This window comes from Schistocerca gregaria, chromosome 9 (assembly GCF_023897955.1).
Source record: "Schistocerca gregaria isolate iqSchGreg1 chromosome 9, iqSchGreg1.2, whole genome shotgun sequence".
NCBI lineage: Eukaryota > Metazoa > Arthropoda > Insecta > Orthoptera > Acrididae > Schistocerca > Schistocerca gregaria.
The window spans coordinates 252,352,421-252,361,065 of record NC_064928.1 but is presented as its reverse complement, the minus strand read 5'-3'; the positions used below and the strand labels follow the sequence as shown (position 1 = coordinate 252,361,065).

The window sequence follows — 8,645 nt, the reverse complement described above, 5'->3', positions numbered from 1 at the left end:
TGTTCAGTTTCACTAATCATATGCCCGTTCTGTGAAATTAAAATATCCAGTTTTGTTAAATTGTATGTCAGAAACTGTGAAAACTGAGTCTTACTGTGATTTAGTGCTAGTTTATTTTCTACAAGCCATGAAGTTAGGTCATGCACTGCACTATTTGAAACCGAGCCAATGTTGCACACAACATCCTTTACTATCAAGCTAGTGTCATCAGCAAACAGAAATACACTCCTCGAAATTGAAAGAAGAACACCGTGAATTCATTGTCCCAGGAAGGGGAAACTTTATTGACACATTCTTGGGGTCAGATACATAACATGATCACACTGACAGAACCACAGGCACATAGACACAGGCAACAAAGCATGCACAATGTCGGCACTAGTACAGTGTATATCCACCTTTCACAGCAATGCAGGCTGCTATTCTCCCATGGAGACGATCGTAGAGATGCTGGATATAGTCCTGTGGAACGGGTTGCCATGCCATTTCCACCTGGCGCCTCAGTTGGACCAGCGTTCGTGCTAGACGTGCAGACCGCGTGAGACGACGCTTCACCCAGTCCCAAACATGCTCAATGGGGGACAGATCCGGAGATCTTGCTGGCCAGGGTAGTTGACTTACACCTTCTAGAGCACGTTGGGTGGCACGGGATACATGCAGACGTGCATTGTCCTGTTGGAACAGCAAGTTCCCTTGCCGGTCTAGGAATGGTAGAACGATGGGTTCGATGACGGTTTGGATGTACCGTGCACTATTCAGTGTCCCCTCGACGATCACCAGAGGTGTACGGCCAGTGTAGGAGATCGCTCCCCACACCATGATGCCGGGTGTTGGCCCTGTGTGCCTCGGTCGTATGCAGTCCTGATTGTGGCGCTCACCTGCACGGCGCCAAACACGCATACGACCATCATTGGCACCAAGGCAGAAGCGACTCTCATCGCTGAAGACGACACGTCTCCATTCGTCCCTCCATTCACGTCTGTCGCGACACCACTGCAGGCGGGCTGCACGATGTTAGGGCGTGAGCGGAAGACGGCCTAACGGTGTGCCGGACCGTAGCCCAGCTTCATGGAGACGGTTGCGAATGGTCCTCGCCGATACCCCAGGAGCAACAGTGTCCCTAATTTGTTGGGAAGTGGCGGTGCGGTCCCCTACGGCACTGCGTAGGATCCTACGGTCTTGGCGTGCATCCGTGCGTCGCTGCGGTCCGGTCCCAGGTCGAGGGGCACGTGCACCTTCCGCCGACCACTGGCGACAACATCGATGTACTGTGGAGACCTCACGCCCCACGTGTTGAGCAATTCGGCGGTACGTCCACCCGGCCTCCCGCATGCCCACTATACGCCCTCGCTCAAAGTCCGTCAACTGCACATACGGTTCACGTCCACGCTGTCGCGGCATGCTACCAGTGTTAAAGACTGCGATGGAGCTCCGTATGCCACGGCAAACTGGCTGACACTGACGGCGGCGGTGCACAAATGCTGCGCAGCTAGCGCAATTCGACGGCCAACACCGCGGTTGCTGGTGTGTCCGCTGTGCCGTGCGTGTGATCATTGCTTGTACAGCCCTCTCGCAGTGTCCGGAGCAAGTATGGTTGGTCTGTCACACCGGTGTCAATGTGTTCTTTTTTCCATTTCCAGGAGTGTATTTTAGAGTTACCCCTAATACTAAAGGGCGCATCATTTATATAAATAACGAACAGGAGTGGCCCCAATACTCATCCCTGGGACACGCCGAACTTGATCGTATCCTACTCAGACCCCACATCACAGCTCTTACCAAAATTATGAATAATGACCTTTTGCTGCCTGTTGCTAAAGTAAGATGTGAACCAGTTGTGAGCTACTCGCCGTATTCTGCAATGGTCCGAGTTAGAAAACTGCTGCGGAAGCAAAGGGAACTTCACAGCAAACATAAACATAGCCAAAGCCTTGCAGACAAACAAAAATTACGCGAAGCGAAATGTAGTGTGAGGAGGGCTATGCGAGAGGCTTTCAATGAATTCGAAAGTAAAGTTCTATGTACTGACTTGGCAGAAAATCCTAAGAAATTTTGGTCCTATGTCAAAGCGGTAGGTGGATCAAAACAAAATGTCCAGACACTCTGTGACCAAAATGGTACTGAAACAGAGGATGACAGACTAAAGGCCGAAATACTAAATGTCTTCTTCCAAAGCTGTTTCACAGAGGAAGACTGCACTGTGCTTCCTTCTCTAGATTGTCGCACAGTTGACAAAATGGTAGATATCGAAGTAGACGACAGAGGGATAGAGAAACAATTAAAATCGCTCAAAAGAGGAAAGGCTGCTGGTACTGATGGGATACCAGTTCGATTTTACACAGAGTACGCAAAGGAACTTGCCCCTCTTCTTGCAGCGGTGTACCGTAGGTCTCTAGAAGAGCGAAGCGTTCCAAAGGATTGGAAAAGGGCACAGGTCATCCCCGTTCTCAAGAAGGGACGTCGAACAGATGTGCAGAACTATAGACCTATATCTCTAACGTCGATCAGTTGTAGAATTTTGGAACACGTATTATGTTCGAGTATAATGTCTTTTCTGGAGACTAGAAATCTACTCTGTAGGAATCAGCATGGGTTTCGAAAAAGACGATCGTGTGAAACCCAGCTCGCGCTATTCGTCCACGAGACTCAGAGGGCCTTAGACACGGGTTCACAGGTAGATGCCGTGTTTCTTGACTTCCGCAAGGCGTTTGACACAGTTCCCCACAGTCGTTTAATGAACAAAGTAAGAGCATACGGACTATCAGCAGTGTGGGATCCGCACCAGGTAGGGTTGATAGAAGAGATAGAGAAGATCCAACGGAGAGCAGCGCGCTTCGTTACAGGATCATTTAGTAATTGCGAAAGCGTTACGGAGATGATAGATAAACTCCAGTGGAAGACTCTGCAGGAGAGACGCTCAGTAGCTCGGTACGGGCTTTTGTTAAAGTTTCGAGAACATACCTTCACCGAAGAGTCAAGCAGTATATTGCTTCCTCCTACGTATATCTCGCGAAGAGACCATGAGGATAAAATCAGAGAGATTAGAGCCCACACAGAAGCATACCGACAATCCTTCTTTCCACGTACAATACGAGACTGGAATATTATATGATCAACATAATCTAATGCCTTAGTTAAATCAAAAATATGCCAAGCGTTCGAAACCTTTTGTTTAACCCATCCAGTACCTCACAGAGAAAAGGGAATGTAGCGTTTCCAGTTGTTAAACTACTTCTGAAACTGACTTATACATTTGATAGTAAATCGTGTGATATAAAATGATCAATTATCCTTACATACACAGCATTTTTAATAACTTCTGCAAACACTGATGGCATAAAAATAGGTGTAAAATTATCTCCAATATCCCTTTCTCTCTTTTTATAAAGCGGCTTTTCTACTGAGTACGTTAATCGTTCAGGAAACCGACCACTCCTAGATGAAAAATTACAAATATGGCTGAATACAGGGCTAACATGTGCAGCACAGTACTTTAATATTCTGCTAGGCACTCCATCATAACCATGAGAGTCCTTAGTCTTCAGTTATTTAATTATTGACCCAACCTCCCTTTTGTCTGTTTCACGGACGAGTATTTTGACACCAATCTCGGAAAGGCATTTGCCAGAAAGTTATATGATTCCCTGTGGAAACTAAATTTTTATTTAATTCACAAGCAATGCTCAAGAAATTATTGTTAAATACTGTACATATATCTGATTTATTAGTAACATAAATATTTTTATTGCGAACTCACTTTATATCGTCGACCTTGTGCTGCTGAGCTGACACTTTCTTCACAACTGACCATATGGCTTTAGTTTTATCCTATGAATTAGCTATTCTGTTTGCATACCACATACTCTTTGCCTTCCTAACACCATTTTTAAACACCTTTCAATACTGTCTGTAATGAGCTACTGTAGCTTGATTGTGACTACTGCTAACATTGTGATATGATTCCCGCTTTGTTCTACAAGATATCCTCATTCCCCTAGTCAGCCAACCGGGCTGTCCATTACTGCTACAACCCCGTTTAGAACGTTCTAATGGACAGTAACTCTCAAAGCGCACTAGAAATGTGCTAAGGAAAGCTTTATATTTATCATCTATGTTATCGGCACTATAAACATCCTGCCACTTTTGTTGTTTGACAAGGTTTAAAAAACTCTCTATTGCTTTTGGATTAAATTTCCTACATAGTTTGTAATTAAATAGGACATTTGTTTGAGTACAAAAGCCTTTTAGTGTTAAAATTTGTACATCATGGTCTGAAAGGCCATTCACGCTTTTACTAGCAGAATGCCAATGTGGTAATGAAGAATGAATAAAAATATTGTCTATGGCCGTGCTACTGTTCCCCTGCACCCTAGTTGGCAAAAACACAGTCTGAATCAGATCATATGAATTGAGGAGGTCTACCAACATACTTTTTCTTGTACCATCATACACAAAATTAATACTGAAGTCACCACATGTAACTAATTTCTGGTACATCTTACAAAGTAAATTTGATCCTCTGCTGCCTTCACTGTTTCATCTCTTAAAAGCTACCCATTCGCCTTCTACTGTGTTCCTTTCCCTTGTTGTCAATCGTCACCTAATGTTCCTTCTGGAACTCTCTACAACCTCTGGTTCTTTCAACTTACCCAGGTCCAATCTATAATATCGTAATTTTTTTCCAGTTTGTTAATTCAATAAGATGAATTGCTCGAGTTCGTAACACATTCTGTAGTTATACTGACAATTCTTTCTTCTTTTAATTCGTTTGTGTTTCACTCCCCATGTTATATACCAGGTGATCAAAAAGTCAATATAAATTTGAAAACTGAATATTCACAGTATAATGTAGATAGAGAGGTACAAATTGACACACACGCTTGGAATGACATGGGGTCTTATTAGAACCAAAAAATAGAAAACTTCAAAAAATTTCTGACAGATGGCGCTTCATCTGATCAGAATAGCAATAATTAGCATAACAAAGTAAGACAAAGCAAAGATGATGTTCTTTACAGGAAATCTTCAATATGTTCACCATCATTCCTCAACAACAGCTGTAGTCGAGGAATAATGTTGTGAACAGCACTGTAAAGCATGTCTGGAGTTATGGTGAGGCATTGGCGTCGGATGTTGTCTTTCAGCATCCCTAGAGATGTCTGTCGATCACGATATACTTGCGACTTCGAGTAACCTCAAAGCCAATAATCGCACGGACTGAGGTCTGGGGACCTGGGAGGCCAAGCATGACGAAAGTCGCAGCTGAGCACACGATCATCACCATCAAACGACGAGCGCAAGAGATCATTCATGCGTCTAGCAATATTTTTGTTGGTTTTTTCCTAATAAAATCCCATGTCATTCCAAGCATGTGTGTCAATTTTTACCTCTCTATCTACATTATTCCGTGGTTTATTAAGTTTTCAAATTTATACTGACTTTTTGATCACCCGGTACATCCTGAAGTAGCCTTGTAAAGTACAAACTTTATTTTATTGGTTTTGTTTATTAATATAAACTGTTACATAGGATTGTTGTTCCAGTTTTGAGTTAAAAGCTTTCTTTCTCATCTCATTTACTCCGTTTATATTGATTTACTGTTCAAATATTTACTTTTTTCATTAGCACCGTGCTGTCCAAGATGTTACTTGCTGTACTTTTCTGCTTCAGTCTAGATGTGTATCTTGTTTCTGAATGTCTTTGCAAACATTATGACTTCCTATGAAGTGAATATGAAGATGGGATATGTTCTTTCGGACATGTGCCATTGGTGACCGTGGCAGCTCTCTAGAATTAAATTACAGTTAAACCAAAACCACTAGCTGCTGACGGGCGTTGAAAATGTGTGCCTTGACAGTGATTCAAACCCTGGATCTCGTGCTTACATGGTAGACGCTCTATCCATCTGAACCACGAAAGACACAGAGGATAGCGCGACTGCAGGGATTTATGCCTTGCACGCTCCCCGTGAGACCCAAATTCCCAACTTATAGTCCACACAATACGTTCGTAATGCCCCTGCCATTATACCCATTACTCGCGGCAGACAATCCACCGAGTCCCGTAAGAGTTCAGGCAAATCGTGTCATCAGCCAGTTAGCCTAAAAAGATATGAAGACGGCATCTGTTCTTTCGGACATGTTTCATGGCGAGCGTGCAAGGGATAAGTCCCTACAGTCGCACTATCCTCTGTGCCCTCGGTGGCTCAGATGGTTAGAGCGTCTGCCATGTAAGCAGGAGATCCCGGGTTCGAGTCCCCGTCGGGGCACACATTGTCAACTGCCCCCGTTGATGTATTTCAGCGCCCTTCAGCAGCGAATGGTATTGAGTTAATTGTAATTTTACGACTTTTTAGATAACAAGAGTTAGTAAATGTCTGAAACTGTCCTTGTAAGCTGAAAACCGGTTAATAAAAGTAATACTGTAGAACCAAAGCAAACTAGCGCTTTTCATTTATTATAATGTTGTTGCACCAAGAACCGACGAAAGATTCAGTTAACAATCATAAGGGAGAAAATCTGTTGTGTAAGCCGTGGTCTTTTGCTGTAGAACGGCTTGTTGCTCTTAGCGGATAGAAACAGCATTAAGAACTCGTAGCTGAGAACCCGGTCGGGATATTGCCGAGTGGGAGGGGAGTTGTAGGAGGCGGTAGGTAGCAGTTTGTCGGGAGGCCGGCAGTGTTGGGAGTCGGAACAGATAAGGCGGCGGAGAGCTTTCCGGGCAGCGGCAACTCCCTCCGCGGAGCTCCGGAGCGCCGCCTTTGTCTGCTCTGCTGCGCTGTGTGGGGTGTGGGGTGTGACTGCTGGCAGCGGGGGCTGCCCAGATGGGAGAACGGCGGGCGGCCGGCGCCACTGGCAGGAGATAGCGGGAGGGGAGGGGGGGCGACTGAGCGGGCATCGCGTATCGATGCGAGCTGCAGTGGCGACAGCATGACGCTCACCTGCTGGAGACCGTCGCACTGATCCACAAAGGCCGGTTACTGCACTCAGTCACCCTGCTAACGAGGGAACCTCCTCATCGCACCCCCCTCAGGTTTAGTTATAAGCTGGCACAGGGGATAGGCCTTGAAAAACTGAAAACAGATCAATCGAGAAAACAGGAAGAAGTTGTGTGGAACAATGAAAAAAATAAGCAAAATATACAAACGGACTAGTCCGTGCGCAAGATAGGTAACATCAAGGAGAGGCTGAGCTCAGGAGCGCCGTGGTCCCCTGGTTAGAGTGAGCAGCCGCGGAACGAGAGGTCCTTGGCTCAAGTCTTCCTTCGAGCGAAAAGTTTTTTTTTTTTATTTTCAGACAATTATCAAAGTTCGGGCACTCACACAAAATCAACTTCGCTCTCCAAAATTCCAGGACATGTTCAGATTTGATTGGACATATGCAGGATTTGACGGCCTACGCACGGAAAACTTTGAAAACGTTAAAAACATTTGTTTTGACAGAACACATGGAGAAGTATGCGACTGTGAAACTGTTGGATTCATTTGTTGCAGTTTATGTGATAAACTCTTATGTTTTCATCACTTTTTTGGGAGTAATTATCACATCCGCAAGAAAACCTAAATCGGGCAACGTAGAAGAATCTTTTTACCCATTCGGCAAGTGTACAAGTTAAGTGGGTCGACAACATATTCCTGTCATGTGACGCACATGTCATCACCAGTGTCGTATAGAACATATCACACGTGTTTTCCTGTGGAGGATTCGGTTGACCTATGACCTTACGATCTAATGTTCTCGGTTCCCATTGTAGAGGCACGTCCTTTCGTCTACTAATCGCACGGTTTTCGGTGCGGTCGCAAAACACAGACACTAAACTACAGTGAACAGAGACGTCAATGAACGAACGGAAACTTAGCGAAAATAAAAGAAAAACTTTTCACTCGAGGGGAGACTTGAACCAGGGACCTCTTGTTCCGCAGCTGCTCACGCTAACCACGGGACCACGGCGCTGCTGAGCTCAGATTATCTTTGATGTTGCATATCTTGCGCATGGACTACTCAGTTTGTATATTTTGCTTATTTTTTCATAGTTCCACACAACTTCTTCCTGTTTTCTCGACTGATCTGTGTTCAGTTTTCAAGGCCTATCCACAGTGCCAACTTATAACTAATTCTGAGGGGGGTGCGATGGGGAGGTTCCCTTGTAAGTAGAATGATCCAGCAAACAAAAATTACTGGTATTACCACACAGGCCACTTAAACTGGCGTTAAAAAAAGATAAACGTCTCAGCGCAACTTCATAAAGTGGGCAAGAATAATGCATTGGTCAGGATCCTATGAGGGTCATGCTAATATGGAATCGGTGACTTCAGGTCAGCTGTACTCAGTGCCACATAGGTTCTCAGCAAGTCCCCTGCGAGTAGCGCCCGAGAGGACAGGAATATAATTTACTCAGCTGTGCAGGACCTTACAGCTTCATCATGTACCTTGAGACAAGACAACTATCCACACAGACATTGATTTAACTTAATAGGCATGTGGGTGTGCCTCAGTTACACAGGAGACCTGATATTAGCATCTGTATGATAATCTCTATAGTTTTAGTGTCCTTTGACCACATTTTAGGTCCGTGCCAATATTTGCTACCAACGTTACAAACTGTGTGTGTGAGGAAAAACTGCCTATGGAAAGGGACTGGACTCT

At 44.7% G+C, this 8,645-nt stretch overlaps 1 non-coding gene across 1 annotated transcript; it reads left to right on the top strand.

Moving 5' to 3' along the window:
* The first annotated feature begins 6,193 nt into the window (after nt 1-6,193).
* Nucleotides 6,194-6,268, top strand: Trnat-ugu (transfer RNA threonine (anticodon UGU)). Its single transcript has one exon. It is a non-coding gene; the product is annotated as a tRNA-Thr (tRNA).
* Nucleotides 6,269-8,645: the final 2,377 nt, after the last annotated feature.